Below are 20,682 nucleotides of genomic sequence, written 5' to 3' on the forward strand. Positions count from 1 at the left end.
AATTTGGGAGGTATTAAGTTAGTAAGGGATTGGCTTATGAACCACTTCAGAAGTAGCCTTCAGAAAGGTATTTATTGCCAGGCATGGTGGCTCAGACCTGTAATTCCAACACTTTGGGAGGCTGGAGGATCACTTGAGCCTAGGGTTTCAAGATCAGCCTGTGCAACATAGCAAGACCTCGTCTCTACTAAAAATAAAAATTAAAAAATTACCTGGACGTGATGTCATGCACCTGCAGTCCCAGCTATTCAGGAGAGTGAGGTGGGAGGATCATGTGAGCCTGGGAGTCTGAGGTTGCAGTGAGCCATGATGGCACCACTGCACTCCAACATGGGTGACAGAGTGAAAGCCTGTCTCAAAAAAAAAAAAAGAAAGAAAAGAAAAGCACTTATTACCAGGAAAAAGGGTAGGGGATATGCGGCATTTTGTTAGTAAAAGAGTCACTGAAAAGAAATCTGCGAGCCACTGTTTCGAGGGAAGCTTGTACTTATTCACCCATTGAACTTTGCCATCTTCTGATGGGTGTGGTAGGCTTACTCACAAAGAAAAGAAAGACTCCTAGAAGTTTCTCTATTCTTATCTTGAATTCTGGTTGTTCCTGCAATACAGAGCTAGTATTTAATTATTTGGTCTACTTTCTTTGTATACTACGAATTCTGTAATATTGGGAACATTAACCAATTCAGTAAGAGTTGAAGGAAGAGAGGGGACTTTATATATATATATATATATATATTTATATATATATATATATATATATATATTTATATATATATATATATATAGCCTTTGAAAGATTGCCAAAGGAGGGCAAAACAGTTTGGATACTGTCTCAATAAGCTTATCATATTTTAAATCTGCCTAAGAGCTTACGTGTAACCCTCAAGTTAAACAACAGTTGACATGCATGCATTCTGATAAAACTCGATTACCTAATACACTAAATTTCAGAACTGGTGGGAAAAAATAGATTTTTACAGGCAAAGTTATGTCTTTTTTCCAGCTGAAAATTAATACATGGAAGCATAATCTTAGGAAATGTCATTTGTTTTATATGCACGTATCTAACTCTAAAACAAACTTTATTGCTCCATGTAATTATACAAATGCTATATATGTATGTTGCTAAGTACTTAAAATCTTCATTGTAATTATAGTTGAACTTCTAATGAATACCCAGGGACAGCAAAGACATGTCTGAACGGGTAAATCAGTGCATAATTAAATGACATGCATGTCCTGTATATTGCAATCTTTTAAAGCTCTAACTATGAGTTATTTCTATTACGCAATTTTTTAGAGCAGCTCTTTTTTTTTTTTATACACAAACGTGATAAGGACACAAAAGACTTATTTTCTTTTCCTCTGGCCACTGTGTTATGAGAACCTCATGTCTTACCACACCAACCCCCACCCTTGACTGGATTGCCAATAAAGACCAGATTTTTCCAAATATTATGTTCTAGCTGGATTTGCAACAATCATAAGTCAATCATTAGGAATCCTGTGCATATGGCAAACTTTTTTTTTTTTTTTGAGATGGAGTCTTGCTCTGTCACCCAGGCTGTAGTGCAGTGGTGCAATCTCAGCTCACTGCAACCTCTGCCTCCCAGGTTCAAGCAATTGCCCTGCCTCAGCCTCCTATGTAGCTGGGACTATAGGTGCGTGCCACCACGCCCAGCTAATTTTTTCTATTTTAATAGAGACCAGGTTTCACCATGTTGGCCAGGATGGTCTCGATCTCCTGACCCCATGATCCACCCGCCTCAGCCTCCCAAAGTGCTGGGATTACAGGTGTAAGCCACCTCGCCCAGCCGCAAAGTTTATTTTAATAGTATTTTCAACTGAAAATAAGCAAGCATTTTTTTTTTTCCCCCAGACAGGGTCTTGCTCTGTCACACAGGCTGGAGCACAATGGCACAATCATAGCTCACTATAACCTCGGACTCCTGGGCTCAAGGATCCTCCTATCTCAGCCTTCCAAGAGCTGGGATTACAGGTGAGTGCCACTACACCTGGCTAATTTTCTTTTTTTTTTTTTTTTTTTTTTTTTTTGAGACAGAGTCTTGCTCTGTCATCAAGTTGGAGTGCAGTAGTATCATCTGGGCTCACTGTAACCTCCACCTCCCAGGTTTAAGTGATTCTCCTGCCTCAGCCTCCCGAGTAGCTGGGACTACAGGCACGCACCACCACGCCCAGCTAATTTTTGTATTTTTAGTAGAGATGGGGTTTCACCGTGTTCGCCAGGATGGTCTCGATCTCTTGACCTTGTGATCCGCCCGCCTCGGCCTCCCAAAGTGCTGGGATTACAGGCATGAGCCACTGCACCCAGCCTACCTGGTTAATTTAAAAAAATTTTTTTTTTGTAGAGATGGAGATCTCACTGTGTTGCCCAGGCTACTTGCCAACTCCTGGACTCAAACCGTCTTCTCCCTTCATCCTCCCAAAATGCTGGGATTACAGATGTGAACCACTGTGCCCAACAGGAGCATATTTAAAATTGTAATATCCAAAGAATATTACCATAGCTCAAGTTTGTTTTTATTCACATGTTCCACAGCATTCACTTTAAGTAAATATCCATTATTGTTTCCCAAATCCTTTTGGGGTCAGCAAATAATACTTTAAGAAAAAGTTTGTGGGGGAAAAAAGGAAACTTTAATTACTTTCCATGGGAAAGTTCCAAATGGAACAAAAGTGGTTCTTAGATATAATTTTACAAAACCCTTATAGCACATTGAGGCTAAAGACATTTATGCAATTACTAAGTCTACTGTATATGTGAGCAAACATGAGGGTAGAAAAAGAATAGAGCTATTATGTTACTGTACCATTATTCTAGTGGTCTGCCTTTAATACCCAGAGACATCTTTGGAGAATGTCAAAATGTTCCCTTCATTATAACATTTTTTTTCTTTCTTTTTCGTCTAATTAATAAGGTGGGTTGATAATATAAATTTTTAAATTTTTATTTTTATTTTTTGGAGACAGAGTCTCACTTTGTCACCCCAGCTGAAGTGCAGTGGCACAATCTCGGCTCACTGCAGCCTTGACCTCCCAGACTCAAGCCATCCTCCTGCCTTAGCCCCGCAAGTAGCTGGGACTACAGGCGTGTGCCACCATGCCTAGATAATTTTTGTATTTTTTGTAGAGACAGGTTTTTGCCATATTGCCCAGGCTGGTCTCGAACTCCTGAGCTCAAGTAATTCACCCACCTTGGCATCCCAGAGGGCTGGGATTACAGGCATGAGCCCCACGACTGGCCTATAACTTTTTTTAATTGTTATATCTAGTTCTTTGCTAGAGAAATTTTATTCTGATAAAAGAGTTAATAATTATAATTTAATTATAATACAGAAAAGGTTTCAGTGGTATCCAAAAGGAAAGATTTGACTGATATATGAATGTGCTTGCATCTGAAACAGAAGCAACAAGAAAATATAATCATTTTAACTAAGGCCAGACAATTGAGGCAAAGTACATGACCAATGGCAATTGCCATTCAAGCATGGCAGGTATTTTGTTCCAGCATCCCCAAATTTCAGGTTAATTTTCAAATTCTTTTCCCCAAATGATTTCTCAGGGCTACGTGTCCCATGCTTTGAAACAGGATGCTGTTGTTCCCATAACATGAAGTCTATTCTCTAGGGTGGCCAGACCTCAGCTGAGGGCAAATCATTCTCAGAGTCATTGCTCTGTTCCCATGACCTGGACCTGATTAAACAAATTACAGTGGCAAGCCCAGAAGTATTCCTCCAACCAGTTAGGCAGAAACTTGGGACCTAAGCAAGAGGCAAGGCACAGAGGAGAGCAACAAGGTGCAGCTAATTTTTTTTCTGGCAAGAATAAGGAAAGAAGATGGACACTATAAACAAGGGCAGAATTCTATAAACCTTGATGGTGATGGTGAACAACAGCATGAAACAAATAAAGTATCATAAAATGACAAGCAGTTTCAGCCTCTGCAGTTAGATGAGCAAACCTGATATATAACTAGTTCAAATGCTCCAAGTACAAAATTTGTGTATGAATCTAACCAAATTCATAGAATAATAAGAGTGCTTAAATTTTTTATTAAAAGCTGCCCATCAATGCAACTCTATCTTTCCTATATTTTGTTTTTATAATTCATTTTCTGTATCTCTGGGTCTAATTGGCCATAGTCCATCTTGTTTTAAAAGTTCATCACTCCAAGATCAATTCCACTGGTTAAAATAGGCGATCTTTCCACAACTTGTAAACATAAAACTTGCCTGGAAATAGCCTGCTTTCTTTTCCTTTGTAAATGTTAATCAAACTTAACAGCATAGACTTGAAATTCAATTCAGTTTGGCTAGACATGAATTCAACTGACTTTAACATTTTAAATGACAAAAAATAATAAAACCAGTAATACAAAAGAGGATCTAGACATTGCCTTATCAATACTCAAAATGGATATTTACAAGTGTTTCCCAAGTGAGGCAAGTCATAAGTATTTGATTTAATAATAGTATTCTGTGCCACAACTAGTGTATATTGAGGAATTGCAGCTGTAGACAACTCCAACGTCAAAGTCCTTATAATATCATCTTTATATAGTTAAATGGATTAATTAGCAAAAAGATATTGATATCCTATCTTGAGAATATAATAATTCAGGCAAGCTACGGTCAATCAATTTGTGTATTCGATAATTGTTTATTGGGCACCAATGTGTATCAGGCCCCAGTTAGGGCCTAAAAATCACCGCAGATAAAATCAATATGTCCCACACTCATTATAAGAAGAAAGGAGTTTTCAGCAGTAGAGAAAGCTTTGCTTTTCCACAGGTCTCCCATCGTTTGTGAGGAAGAGCTAGTTCTCATTTTCTCTAAATAGGGAGGCTTAAGATCGTGGAGAAAAATGAAATGAGAAGAGAGTAGATACTGATATTTCTATGTGGGGCAGAGGATGTACAAACACCTATGCCCTGCCTTTTGTGTGGAGAGTCCAACAAAAATGAGGATATGGGATGAGACAGTGACACAGGCATAGAAATTAAACAGGGGAGGTTTCAAAGACTCCCACGCTTATCAAGGCAGACCGTTGTTAAAGACCAAAATCATTAAGGCTTTGTTACCCACATTTTTTGTTGTTTTAGGGGCTCGTGTTTCCCTCAAGCCTAGTGTGCTCTCTGTTCATCTTATACATTAAAAAATAATAAGCAATAGGAAAATTTTGTCCTTAAAGATAGTACAGGCCGGGCGCAGTGGCTCACACCTGTAATCCCAGCTCTTTGGAAGGCTAAGGCTGGCGGATCACCTGAGGTCAGGAGTTCAAGACCAGCCTGGCCAACATGGTGAAACCCTGTCTCTACTAAAAGTACAAAAATTAGCCGGGCATGGTGGCATGGACCTGTAATCCCACCTACTCAGGAGGCTGAGGCAGGAGAATTGCTTGAACCCAGGAGACGGAGGCTGCAGTGAGCTGAGATCGTGCCACTGCACTCCAGCCTGGGCAAGAGAGCGAGACTGTCTCAAAAAAAAAAAAAGAAAAGATAGTACATATTTATTTTTCTTTGAATAATTCTATCTGTATAACTTATACCTCTAGCTCATAGTAGCCATCAATGTAGTAATGCTATTTTTTCTTAGACATTAATATGACTTATAAGCATCTTTTATTGGATAATAACAATTAAAAAAACTTGTTTGTGAAGTGTCTTATAGTTTACAAAACTCTTTCACCTACATTATCTCATTTGATTAATGACTCTGGCAGGTGGCCTGGGCAGCCATATTTATCTTTGCTTTGTAGAAACCAAGACTTAAAGACGTTATGAAACACCTAAGGCATCACAGTGAGTTACAAGTAGAGCTGAGATTTAAACCTAAATCATGTGTCTTCAAGCCTAGATCATGTGATCCCACTTTAATTTCTTCTTTCCGTGTTCTATCTCCCATAACAAGTAAATTATGGTACCATGGCATTTAGTCATCACTGCTTTAGATGTTGCTAAGGCAAATGGTTTTTATCCCATCTTTAGTTAGCATCATATAAGCAATAGGTAATAGGTAAAAAGTCGCTAGCTACTACTATGCATTAAGGAACCTGAAAGAAAGGTTAATCATTATGTAAAGAATATTATGAACAGCCTAAAGAGAAGAAAGAAAATAAAAGAGCAATGGCCCACTATAAAAGGGAAAAAGTTTATTAAGAGAAGAGCATTTAATCTGAAATTTTAATAAAATAATTATCCTCTTAGTGATTGGCTAATATATTAATCTTGCTGGAGTAATGTTTTTATCTTCTAAAAGATATCTGTTTGATAAAATGGGCTGAGGATAAAATATTTAAGCTATTTTTAAGTCACTGAGCTTTTCAGTGACTCTTGATGCCAGGTCCCCATTTGATGCCTTATTGTACTATTCACTAAAAGCAACATGGTCAGCCACTTAGAACACCACTTCTGGAAAGTTGCCTTGGTTTCCCTCCACATTGTCAGATATTCAAATTAATAGAATAATGTTTGAAATTTTTCCTGTTTAACACAATTCACCAATAGGTATAGAGCACCAGATGCCAGGCACCAGGACATGCAAAGACCAATAAAACTTCGTCTATGACCTCAAGAAGCTTGCAAGAGCAACTTCTGTATGTATAGCAATGTTTACTTAGGGCCTCCATTTATATCTAGCCAATAACATTTTGAGCTGAATTATCAGCACTTTTCCCTTTTCTAACAATGCTTCCCAACTAAGAGATGGGCCCTGTGACTGTCATTGTCACTAATTCCAGCAACACAAGATGTGATCAGGTCTGGACAGTGGCGCAAGCTGAACTAATTAGATTCATCCTCCTGCCTTTTGAATAAGGATGCAGAGAGTCTTGTAAATGAGCTCTGGGTTATAGGTCAGCTAGATTCAGGAAATGAGGGCTCTTGATTGGCTAGGCATGACTTTAGAGTTGCCAGATAAAATACAGGCATGCTATATTTTTGCTTGCCAAATCTGGCAACCGTACATGATGTGCCATATAGAAGTGGAGTTAGGAAAGCTATTCTACAAAAAGGAGTAGAAACGTAGAGATAACAAAAATTAACAACTATGGTGAAAGTGTAGTGGGGAAGAGGATAAGTTTCAGGAAAAGAAAAAATATCCCAAGGGTTGCCTCAGTCACTGACAACTTTCCAGTCCTCAGCTCCAGTCCCTTGAGGAATGTGGCTGCATTTCTTGCCCTTGAGTTCTGTGAGATACCTTGCCTGTTTATAAGAGATTTTTTTTTCTTTAGATAGCTTAGAGGAAATGTGTTTCTCATATCAAACATGTCCAAAGGCATACATAATGTTGTCACACTTTGAGAAAAAGTTTTTATTATTTCGCAAATGTTAAAGAATTCACAGGGTCCATGAAATAGATGAGTAGGAAACTTGTTTCTTATTTACCAAGTAGGAAAGTTTGCCTCAAATACGATGAGATGTCTGGATCAGTACTTCTAAAATTGTGCATTTGGAAACCTGCGTAGGTCTCCTTGGTTTCCTTAGAAGTATAGTTAATGAGTAATGTACATTCCCTAGGTGTTATTCTAAAATGTTGTCCCCAAAGTAAAAAGTATCCACAGGATAAAGTCAGACTTTAGGCATAATTCAATTTCAATTATGTTTATTCCTCCTCTTCCTTTTTCTTGTCTCTTTCTTTCTCCTTCTCTTTTTTCTCCCTTGTCCCATGCTCTAATCTCCCTGGCTAAATTCCTCCAGAGGAAAAAAAAAGGCCATCAAAAAAGTCACTAACACCTCAGTGTAAATTAGTTGAAAGTGCTATTCACACTTGTAGTATTTGCATTTTAAAAGAAGACCTTTAAGAGAGGAGAAGCCAACAGAATATTTCTGGGCTTCCCAGAACAACAACCTTACTATAGTGCTATGGACAACAACCTATACACAACCCTATTTAATGTGGTGTTTATATTAAATTAATATTAGGTCATGGGGTGAGACAGGTCATCATGGTGAATATTCAAAAAATCTTCTTGGTCTGGGTCCATCTACCCAAATTGGGACATGGCTAGGACTGGAGATGACTTTTACTGGTGTGGATCTAGGAAAAGGATCCATGGATATGTAAGCTAGGGACAGTCGTCAATGTCAACAGAGCAATGGCCCAACTCGCAGAAGAACAAAGAAACAGAACTGACAGGGGACCTGAAGGAGGAGCAAGAGAGACAATCTAAAACACACACTTGGTGGTATATTTCCAAGGTGAGTTGTAAGGAGAGGCCAAGTAAGAGAACTACATTGCAAGGTTCTTGAACCTAAACAGAACGCAGGTGGCTAGGCATTTGAATTTTACCCACAAGCTAATTGTTCCCTCTATCCAAAAACATCTTCCCCTGCCTAAAACTTTGCTACCTGGATGTTCTTTTTATTCATTAAACAATCTCTTTTTGGCATTTAAAGGAAGATTATAAGTCATTCATACCTTAACATAAACTATGAAGAAACCAGTCAGTTCCAAGCTATATTTTAAAACATGGGACTGTTGGGTAGTAGCACAGCTACTTGGGAGGCTGAGGCAGAAGGTGTCCAGGAGTTCGAGGCTATAGTGAGCTATGATTGCGCCACTGCGTTCAAGCCTGAGTGACAGAGACCCTGGTCTCTTAAAGATAAATAAATAGGCTGGAAGCAGTGGCTCATGTCTGTAATCCCAGCACTTTGGGAGGTACAAGTAGGAGAATGGCTTGACTCCAGGAGTTCAAGACCAGCCTAAGCAACATAATGAAAGGAACCCTGTATCTACAAAAAAAAAAAAATTAGCCAGGTGTTTGTGCCTATAGTCCCAGCTACTCAGGAAGCTGAGGTGGGAGGATCGCTTGAGCCCAGGACTTTGAGACTACAGTGAGCTATGATCGTGCCACAGCACTCTAGCCTGAGCCACAAATGAGACCCAGTCTCTGAAAAAAAAATTTTTAATAGAAATAAATAAATAAAATGTGGAAATGTTTTGTTTTTTTTTTGTTTTTTTTTGTTTTTTTTTTTTTAGATGGAGTCTTGCTCTGTCGCCCAGGCTGGAGTACAGTGGCTCGATCTCAGCTCACTGCAAGCTCGGCCTCCCAGGCTCATGCCATTCTCCTGCCTCCTCAGCCTCCCGAGTAGCTGGGACTACAGGCGGCCACCACCATGCCCGGCTAATTTTTTGTATTTTTAGTAGAGACGGGGTTTCACCATGTTAGCCAGGATTGTCTCGATCTCCTGACCTCGTGATCTGCCCGCCTCGGCCTCCCAAAGTGCTGGGATTACAGGCGTAAGCCACTGCGCCCGGCCGGAAATGTTCTTATGGCTAGGGAGAAGGAAGAATTAATTTTGAAATAGGGGGGTATTTTGAGGGGCAGGCAGGCCCAGTTATGACAGGAAGGCAGCATTGATGACACTTAGTACTGAAGTGCTAGAATTATGAGACAAGAATTGGAAGACAAACACAAAAAAGCCTTTAAATTCAATTTTTCTAGTTTACATTTTCTACAGTTTATCAATCCCACAAGACGACTCCCAGAACCCAGATGGAAAGAACAATATATAGTACCTCTATGCGAATTGCATCCTTTCCCCCAGGTGGTGAAGAGCCATCCCAGGATCCACAGCCCAATGAGCAGAGTGGCTATAGATTCCAGCCCCCTGCCTGCATTTTCTTAGCTGGGCATCATTGTGCACAACTTATACAACCATATGTGCAGCATTCCCTTCCTCCTTTCCTCCTCTGCCCCCCTCATACATATGTCTACCTGGTACTTAATGAAATGTGACTCAACCATCAAGACCCAGCTCAAGTAGCACTTATGTTGTGATTTTCACAGGAGAGGCCTCTCCTCTACTGCCTTATGCTAACACTAGAGACTCATCATAGAATAGTGACTAACAGTGCCAACTCTGGAGCCAAACTGCTGGGGTGCAAATCCCAGCTATGCCATTTCTTAGTGGTATAACTGTGGACCCACTCCCTGTTCCTTTATCTATAAAATGGAAGAATGTAAGTAACAATCTCGTAAGTTTGTTATGGATATCTAACAAGATAATACATGTAACATACTTAGAACAATACTTGGCATAATGAGCACTCAGTAGGTATTTGGAATTGCTGTAACTCAGTTGATGCTGATAGCGTATCATTATCCCAGTGAATTTTTGTTAGGGTGATATGTACCTAGTTTTTCTCGTCAAGGAAAAAATTTTATTCATTTTTATATTCCTAGGACCTGGTTAAAAAAAAAGTTACAGGTTCTAGGCTGGGCGCAGTGGCTCACACCTGTAATCCCAGCACTTTGGGAGGCCGAGGCAGGTGGATCACGAGGTCAGGAGTTCAAGACCAGCCTGGCCAAGATGGTGAAACCCCGTCTCAACTAAAAATACAAAAATTAGCTGGGTATGGTGGCCCACGCCTGTTATCTCAGCTACTCAGGAGGCTGAGGCAGGAGAATCGCTTGAACCCGGGAGACGGAGGTTGCAGTGAGCTGAGATCATGCCCCTGCACTCAAGCCTGGGTGACAGACCAAGACTCTATCTCAAAAAAAAAAAAGAAAAGAAAGAAAGAAAAAGGAAAAAAAAGAAATATTACAGATTCTAGAAGATACTCCATATATTTTTGATAAATAAATGAGTAAGCCTCTGGGACTCAATAGCCAAGGAGATTCCTCTCTTAGGAAAACAGGATTCCAGAGAGAGAAGTCCCAAAGAACAGTATATCCCACATTTCTGGCCCAGATGCCCCAGATCCACTTAAATGGAAAGTAGAGATAGTTTTGTGGTATGAACCTGTGGCACTACAGAAAAAGCAAACTCCCCATTGCTTGACGGCCCAGGAGAAAAGGTCTGTAAACAGTGGGTGAAGAGAGGATCTTCCTTCCAACACTAGACTCTGCCAATCCCAAATGAGAAGCCCCTCCTCCCATGTGTTTTATACAAAAGGTGACATGGATCCCTGGGAAATGAGGCAAGCCTTTGATTGGACAGGCTCAGGGATAATAGTAAACAGAAGGTACTTTAGATTACACATGTCTAGGCATAGGAAGCTCATGAGGACATTGAATGGCACCCAGAATAGTGACTGGCACAATCCTGGTAATAAATAAGTGTTAGATTGATCCATAAATTATAGAAAGAATAAAATAATTAACAAACAACAAGGAATAAGATTATCAATCAATCAGTCGTGGTGGCCAATCCTCCAATTATATTGTGAAGGTGGCTGGTTAGTAATAGTCTACAGTGTCCCGAGGAACACTGGGTCAAGGAATTACTAAAAGGTCTGGAGTCATTTGCATTTGAAAAAGGCTGCATGCTATACAATGGAGATTTTTTAAAGTTAGCTTAATAAGAACTCTGCTTAGCTTTGTTTGGTTAACAGCATGAAACATTTTTCCCCTGCAGAGTGTTCAATAGTCTGTCTCAAAGTTTAAAAAACACATAAAACTAAAATTAAATTTATGCTTAGAAATATAAACTATAATGCACGTTTGAAAACAAGAGCTATTTCTGGTATGAAGCTATGGCACATTTTAAAATTTTAAAATGTGGTGGTTAAATACTGATGGTATTTTTATTTTTATTTTTTATTTATTTATTTTTTTGAGATGGAGTCTTGCTCTGTCGCCCAGGCTGGAGTGTAGTGGCATAATCCTGGCTCACTGCAACCTCCGCCTCCCAGGTTCAAGCTATTCTCCTGCCTCAGCCTCCCGAGTAGCTGGAATTACAGGCACCTGCCACCAAGCCCGGCTAATTTTTGTATTTTAGTAGATACAGGATTTCACCATGTTGGCCAGGCTGGTCTCGAACTCCTGACCTCAAGCGGTCCACTTGCCTCGGCCTCCCAAACTGCTGGGATTACAGGAATGAGCCACCGCGCCCGGCCTATCTTTATTTTATTTTATGTTATTTTTTAATTTTTTTGACAAGAGGAAAGAGTTTTCTAATAAGCGAGAAGCAGCGGGTTCCCAGCGCAGCTGAGAGACAGTCCTTGCGGCTGAGAGTGGCAGCAGGGGTGGGCGGTCCCAGGAGTTACCTGTGGCCCTGGGCACTGGCATTCCTATGGTCTCGGATGCTGATGGCCCGTTTGAGCAGACCTTCCACGCTGCGGAAGTAGACGCTGCTGTCCACCAGGTTCTTCACGGCGCTGCAGGCGTACTCCACGGTGTAGATGGCTCCCTGGCTCTGCTCCTCCCAACGCTGCATGTCTGCCTTGCGCTGGGCCAGCTCCGGGGAGGGAGCGGCGCATGTGCTCCTGCAGCCGGTACAGGGCCACAGACGGCCACAGTTCACCAGGACGTAGACACTCTCAGTGAACTTGTCCGTGACTTTCTTCCCCTTGAGCTGCATCTCTGGTTCCTCCATAGCGACCCCGGCCCCTTTATTTTTTAATATGTGTTTTTAACATGGTAAAATAAACATAGCACAAAATTTCTATTTCAACCGTTTTTAAGTGTTCGATTCAGTGGCATTAAGTACATTCGCCACGCTGTGCAACCATCACCACCAACCGTTTCCATAATTTTTTTTTATCATCCCAAACAGAAACTTTACCCGTCAAACAATAACTCCACATTCCACTCTTCCCCAGCCCCAGGTAACCTCTATTATGTTTTCTGTCTCTATGAATTTCACTATTCCATTTACCTCTTATAAGTGGAATCATACAATCTGGCATATTTCACTTAGCATCATGTGTTGTTTGTTTGTTTGTTTTTTGGAGATGGAGTCTCGCTCTGCCGCCCAGGCTGGAGTGCAGTGGCACAATCTCGGCTCACTGCAAGCTCCGCCTCCCGGGTTCACGCCATTCTCCTGCCTCAGCCTCCCGAGTAGCTGGGACTACAGGCGCCCTCCACCACGCCTGGCTAATTTTTGGTATTTTTAGTAGAGACGGGGTTTCACTGTGTTAGCCAGGATGGTCTCGATCTCCTGACTTTGTGATCTGCCCGCTTCGGCCTCCCAAAGTGCTGGGATTACAGGCGTGAGCCACCGCGCCCAGCCAGCATCATGTTTTTAAGATTCATCCATGTGGTAGCATGTATCAGAATTTCACTCCTTTTTAAGGCTGAATTATATTCCACTCTATGGAATATAATTTTATTCTATGCATAGACCACATTTTGTCTATCCATTCGTCTGTCAGTGGACATTTGGATTGTTTTCCTTTTGGCTACTGTGAATAATGCTGCTCTGAACATTGATGTACAGGTATGTTTGAGTCCCTGTTTTCAGTCCTTCTGGGTATATACCTAGAAGTAAAGCAGAATTGCTGGATCATGTGGTAATTCTATATTTAACTTTTTGAAGAACCAGTGTTTTTATTATGTATTTTATTTTTAGAGACAGAGGTCTCACTCTGTCGCCTAGGCTGAAGTGTAGTAGCACCATGATAGCTCACTACAGCCTCAAATTCCTGGGCTCAAGTGATACTCCTGCCTCAACTTCCTAAGTAGCTGGGACTACACGCTTGTGCCATCATGCCTGGCATGTGTTCTTATTTTTTATGTGACAGAATCTTTCTCTTGATTGCTAAGTTAAGAGAGTCTGAATTCTGCTATGCTATGCAGGAATGTATACTATCAATATGTAAAATGTAGCATGAGTTTTAGTTAATCATAATCATTTTACAGGAAAAAGCAGGTTATTCATAATATTTAGGGCTAAAGATTGGGATGTGGTAAGAGGAGATTGCTATAATCAAGTAACATTCCATCCAGAAGATAACAAAAATAGTAAGAATACATCTGTTCCTCATGCTTTCCTTCCTCCGAACTTCAAACATGCATCAATGTAAAATCTTTCCCTAATGTCACTTTCTGAAGTTGGTATGCTGGCATAGAATCCAAGGTCCTGATGTCTCTTCCGTTTTCTCTTTTGATGACTATTCCTTTATTCTTACCTATCAAAGGATAAGGCTAAATTAATTATTTCTTTGAGTTTCTATATATCTTCAGTGTTTCATTTTCTCACATTTTGGTTATAGTCTTTATTTATATAATTAGCTATCATTGCTTCATAGGCCTGCTGTTTGTTAAAAATCTTACCAATACCTCTCAATTTTTTCAATTTGTTCTATTAATAATGAGATCTGCGCCAGGTGCAGTGGCCCATGCCTGTAATCCTAGCACTTTGGAAGGCCAAGGTGGGTGGATCGCTTGAGCTCAGGAGTTTGAGACCAGCCTGGGCAACATGATGAAACCATGTCTCTACAAAAAATACAAAATTAGTGAGGCATGGTGGTACATGCCTGTAGTTCCAGCTACTTGAGGAACTGAGGCAGAAGGATCGCTTGAGTCCGAGAGGTGGAGGCTGCAGTAAGCTGAGATTGCACCACTGCACTCCAGCCTGGGTGACAAAGTGAGACCCTGCCTCCAAAAAAAAAAAAAAGAAAAAGAAAAGAAAAATTAAAAAAAAAAAGAGAGATTTGAAGTAAACACAAGGTTCTGAAGTTTTTTGTATGATTGGATAGATTTCATTGTTCTATAGGCCCCTTTTCTGCTTATCATCTTCCACTTAGTGAGCATCATTTATCCCTGAAAAAGTTCTCCTTGAGTTAATTTTAAGTGGAAAAATAACATTAATTTATTGAGTCTACTTTGAGCTGCCACTTCCAAAACAAAACAGCAACAAGTTTTAAAAAAAAATTTCTTTTCTTCTGTATTCTCTAGATCCATGGTTTAAAAAGAGGGATTTGGCAAAATTCACCAGCAGTCCGTAGGATTACATTGGTACTGAAGTAAAGCGAGGGGAAAAAAAGTAAAATTGGTGGTGAGATTAAACTATACTAAGTCCAAAAGGATCATGAGCTCTGATAGCTAGGGAGAGAGGAGAAGAAAGATACAATGATGCTAAAAACGGACTTTTTATTGTTGTTTGTTTTGTTTTTGCTTTTTGACAGGCAGGCAGGGAAAACTGAGGGAGAGTAATCTAACATAGATACAATTCCTAAGGCATAAGCTCATTCTAACTGTATTGTAAAAAAAAAGTCAAGTAGCTTGTTAAAACAAATACTATAGGAATTGTGTGGGTTTCAGAGAATTCCCAGGAGACTAGTAGTGAACAAAAATTTTCAGAATATTTTCTAGAATTAGACAGTATGGGACCAGGTGTGGTGGCTCATGCCTGTAATCTCAGCAGTTTGGGAGGCCGAGGTGAGTTTGAGACCAGCCTGGGTAACAGGTGAGTTGAGCCCAGGAGTTAGATATCAGCCTGGGTAACATGGTGAAACTCTGTGTCTACAAAAAGTACAAAAATTAGCCAGGTGGCCAGGCGTGGTGGCTCACGCCTGTAATCCCAGCACTTTGGGAGGCCGAGACGGGCGGATCAAGAGGTCAGGAGATTGAGACCATCCTGGCTAACACGGTGAAACCCCGTCTCTACTAAAAATACAAAAAAATTAGCCGGGCGTGATGGCGGGTGCCTGTAGTCCCAGCTACTTGGGAGGCTGAGGCAGGAGAATGGCGTGAACCCGGAAGGCGGAGCTTGCAGTGGGTTGAGATCGAGCCACTGCACTCCAGCCTGGGCGACAGAGCAAGACTCCGTCTCAAAAAAAAAAAAAAAAAAAATCCCAGCTACTCAGGAGGCTAAGGTGGGAGGATCGTTTGGGCACAGGAGTAGGAGGCTGCCGTGAGCTATGATTGATTGTGCCACTGCACTCCAGCGTAGGTGACAGAATGAGACTCTGTCTCAAAAAAAAAAAAAAGAAAGAAAAAGAAAGTATGGGTCAGATGCAGTGGCTCATGTCTATACGTAATCCCAGCACTTTGGGGGGCTGAAGTGGGAGGATCACTTGAGCCCAGGAGTTTGAAACCAACCTGGGCAACACAGCAAGTCTCCATCTTTACAAAAAATTTAAAAATAAGAAGTATGTTCTAAGCTACAGAACATAAATTCTGTTATTGTACATTTTAGTAGTCACTGTTCTAAGAAAAAGTAATTTTACCACCATCATTGCACAATGTACTAAGTCAACTTTATGTATCAACCACTAAAAGATATAGAACAGTATTTCCCAAACCACTCTTGGAAGTATGGGGCATGGAGCAGGTATAGTGCCCAGGGATCAGAGATCAAATAATCTAAGTATATATATATACTTTTTCTCAATCAATGGACAATAAAAGTACAATTATCAATAACATTGTTGAAAAAAATATTTTTAAGTTGAGATCCACTAGTGTATTTGGTGGTATTTTCAGGCAAAAAGCAGCAACATAGATAGCAGAATAGAAAATTGTATTTTAGGCCAGGCACAGTGACTCACGCCTGTAATCCCACCACTTTGGGAGTGCGAGGCAGGTGAATCACCTGAGGTCGGAGTTCAAGACCAGCCTGGCCAACACGGCGAAAGCCTATCTCTACTAAAAATACAAAAATTAGCTGGGCGTGCTGGTGGGCACCTATAATCCCAGCTACTCAGGAGGCAGTAGCTGAGGCAAGAGAATCGCTTGAATCCAAGAGGCAGAGGTTGCAGTGAACCGAGATCACACCTCTGCACTCCAGTCTGGGCGACAGAGCAAGACTGTCTCAAAAAAAAAAGAAGAAAGAAAGAAAGAAGGAAGGAAAGAAAGAAAGAAAGAAAAGAATATGAGATATTAGAGTAAAGGAATGACCCTGTTTAATGCACAAGGTCCTCTTTTAGGCAGCACACTCCTGTGGTTTGTCCAATTTCTTTCTGGTAGTGTGTTGTATTCAATATTGCTCAAAAGGAACTGTCATCTGTAGATCTTAGAAATCTTTTATTATTATTCTGAAATTTCATTATGTTTCCCCCTAAAGATAATTAATATTAACATTTTCTTATAATCCTTCTAGAAATTTTTCTCTGCATATTATTTTACTAATAAAATTGAGATTAAAATAGCACCAGACTACCAGTGTCTGTGTGTGTGTGTGTGTATCTGGCTTCTTTAACTTCATATTAATTTTTGAAAGTTGCCTTTTTACTTCACAAAATATAATGATTATAAAAATACTTTTTATCTATACAATTACAAATGTAAAGATAAGTTACTGAGTGAGGTTCTGAATGGACCTATTGTCCTAGGTATTTTTATGGATAGGATTTGTTAGATAAGAACCTATAAAAGTGCTCTGCTAGAAGTCTTACTAATGTTCCTATCCATGTTTGTTAGTTCATTTTCTGTTGCTATAAAAGAACAACGGAGCCTGGGTAATAAAGAAGAGAGGTTTATTTGGCTTACAGTTCTTCAGGCTGCACAAAAATGGCACCAGCATCCACTTGGCTTCTGGTGAGGCCTCAGGAAGCTTTGACTTATAGTGGAAAGTGGAGGAGGAGCAGGTGTGTCACATCGCAAGAAAGGAAGCAGAAAGAGAGATGCCAGCCTCTTTAAAACAACCAGGTCTCACATAAACAAATAGAATAAGAATTCACTCATTACGAAGGGGATGACACCAAGTCATTCATGAGGAATCAGCCCAAGCATCTGTCACTAGGGGATCACATTTCAACATGAGATTTGGAGGGGACACACATCCAAACTATGTCACCATGCATTTCAAAATAGATTCTTGGCTAGGCATGGTGGCTCACGCCTGTAATCCCAGCACTTTGGGAGGCTGAGGAGAGGGAGATCGCTTGAGCCCAGGAGTTTGAGAACAGCCTGGGCAACAAAATGAGACCCCATCTTTACAAATAAAATTAACCAGATGTGGAGGGATGCACCTATAGTCCCTGCTCCTCAGGAGGCTAAGGCAGATCACCTGAGCCCAGGAGGTTTGAGGCCATAGTGAGCTGTGATTGCATCACCATACTCTAGCCTGGGTGACAGAGTGAGACCCTGTCTGAAGTAAAATGAATTCATTAACTTAATTAAATAATAAAAAAAAGATAAAGTCTCTGGTGAATGATGACACTAGACATAGTAAAGAGCAAATACAGTGGCCAAAAGTCAATTGTTCAATTTGAGAATTATTTTTCAAAGAGCATCTATTCACTAAAACCCACTCTTGCCTTTACCATGCACGATTACACCTAAATGACCAGAGTAGTTACCAAATATTGATGCTCTGATTCCAGATTGGCTTCTGTTGGTTATAATTTAGCTAAGATCCAGTTTTTCCATGAATAAAAAAATCTATCTCTAAATCCAGTAAGCTTAGATCACTTATCAAGTATATTATAGAGCCAAATTATACTTTAGTTGGAAGATTAGATTATATGACTGGTAAGGATTCTTTCCACTATATGGGGAATATTTTAATTCATTCGTTCATGATAGATATTTAGTTAAGTCTACCATGAGCTTTTACATGTGAAACTTAAGCATTAATTTTTTCCCATGGTGAAATGTAGAATTGCCGGCCTTCCTCTCTAGACATTTGAGACAACACAGATTTTCATAGTTTGATACAGATAGAGCTTAAAATGTTTTATTATAAAAGCAAAATATGCTCAATAAGGAAATATTGGAAAATACAACTAAGTACAAAGAGAAAGACTATTACAAGAAGCTAATCACTGGCCAGATGTGGTGGCCCATCCCTGTAATCCCAGCACTTCAGGAGACCAAGGTGGCTGGATCACTTGAGGACAGGAGTTCGAGACCAGCCTGGCCAACATGGCAAAACCTCGTCTCTACTAAAAATACAAAAATTAGCCGGGTGTGGTGGCATGCACCTGTAGTCCCAGCTACTCGGGAGGCTGAGGCAGAAGAATCGCTTGAACCCAGGAGGCAGAGGTTGCAGTGAGCCAAGATCATACCATTGCACTCCAGCCTGGGTGACAAAGCACTTCAGCCTGGGTGACAAATCACAACTCTGTCTCAAAAATAATAATAATAATTATCACTGCTTACAGTTGGATATATGTCCTCCTCTGCTTTCTTCGTTACAAACATATTTTCTAACCTGCCCCCCAAAATAGGTATCATGTTATCCATATTACTTTAAGCCTTTCTTTTTCACCAATTATACATTATGAACATTTTCCCAGGTTTATGGTCTTCTAAAACCACACTTTTAATGTCATGCATTGTTTAATAGCCTAGTTATACCAAAACGTGCCCAATAAAACCCAAATTCCTGGGCATTTATAAGGGAAAAAAAGCACTATGATGAATAACTCTTCACATATCACTTTGCCCACATCTCTTATTATCTCCTTAGGATGAATTCCAGGAAGTGTTATTTCTGGGCCAATGGGTATACACATTTTTAGACATTTGTCTCATATGGTCAAGTTGCCTTCCAGAAAATTAATATCTATTTTAACTCCCATTAGTAGTATATTAGAGTTCCACCTTCCCTATAACCTCTATAGAAATGGGTATATTTCCCCCTCAAGTTCTTTTTCTACACCCAGTACTTAAGGAATTGTGTCTCATAACTGTTTCCCTAATTCCTAATAGTGTCTGCCACACAGTCCATGTTCAAGAAATATTTATTAAAGAGAATGAATGAATAATAAACATTCTTCTAAGCTAAACATGAAGTGGATATGGGGAAATAATAGAATGCAGAGGAAAAAAAAGAAAAACTAAACAAGGAATCAGGAGGCTAGCTCTGCTGCTAAGCTGTTGTATCACTAAGGGCAAATAATTTAACCCTGTCTGACCTCTTCTCAGAAATGGTTTCATGGGCATTCAACCTGAACAGTCACATAGGGCCCTGTACTCAGAGGGACCTGTGATTTATTTACTGCTCTGCTGTTGCCTTCTTGAAATGCTTAACAATTTTTGAGCAGGAAGTCCAACATTTTCATATTGCAGTGTGCACTGCAAATGATGTAGCTGATGCTGCCTCTACCTTAACTGTAAAGCAAGATAGTAGAGAAAATGAGGCCAATTCACGCCATAGCAATTTGATTCTATGAGTTTTTCCTCAATTCAACCCAAGAGGCTACGATTTAAGTACATAAACATCTCGGAACAAGTTTGAGAGCCATTCTAATTGCTTGATGAAGATTCTTCATTCTGTGAAATACTTGGCCCCTTTCTTTAACCCATCTCTATCAAGTGGTCTCCTTCAGCCATTCCTTCTAATTCTGCTTCATAATTGCATTGGATTATAGTTACTCCTGCAGCACTGCAACCATTAACCTTTAAGTATGAAGGGACTGGAAAAGAGAAAGTTCCTTTTGATGACAAATTCTTCTGGTGTGAAAAGAAAGGCTTATCCAATACAGTTTCCTATAATGAAGGTATTGAGCAGAAAAAAAGAAAGACTTTGAAAGATCACTTTGAGCTTCTAAGCAAGTCGTAGATAATCAGAATCTTAGTACAATGTGGTTCCTTTCTATTTTGTTTAACTGTTTGTAAAAGCAACTCATTTCCATCCCCAAATTAAGTATAATTTCATAGGGGACAGTTCTCATATACAACATTTAAGAAGGAAACAAATGCTGCTCCAAGTTTATTCTTGAGTAATCATTTCGAAAATAAGTAATGAACTATAAAGGAAAAAAAACACAGCGAACTGCCCAGAGATGGGAACTGCATGTAAATTACTACTAATCTCAATTACCTATCCTTCTTCTCTACTCTAGAAAAATGCCATCTTTATTTTAAAACATTTCTTTTTCTTTTTATTTATTTATTTATTATTTTATTTTATTTTTTTGAGACAGAGTCTTGCTCTTGTTACCCAGGCTGGAGTGCAATGGCACGATCTCGGCTCACTGTAACCTCTGCCTCCCGGGTTCAAGTGATTCTCCCTTCCTCAGCCTACCAAGTAGCTGGGATCACAGG

The 20,682-nt window shown here is 40.0% G+C and overlaps 1 pseudogene; it reads right to left on the minus strand.

The window, feature by feature from the left end:
• Window positions 1-12,007: 12,007 nt before the first annotated feature.
• LOC129010480 (BLOC-1-related complex subunit 8-like) lies at window positions 12,008-12,340 on the minus strand (annotated as a pseudogene).
• Window positions 12,341-20,682: the final 8,342 nt, after the last annotated feature.

The sequence above is a fragment of the Pongo pygmaeus genome, chromosome 10 (assembly GCF_028885625.2).
Source record: "Pongo pygmaeus isolate AG05252 chromosome 10, NHGRI_mPonPyg2-v2.0_pri, whole genome shotgun sequence".
NCBI lineage: Eukaryota > Metazoa > Chordata > Mammalia > Primates > Hominidae > Pongo > Pongo pygmaeus.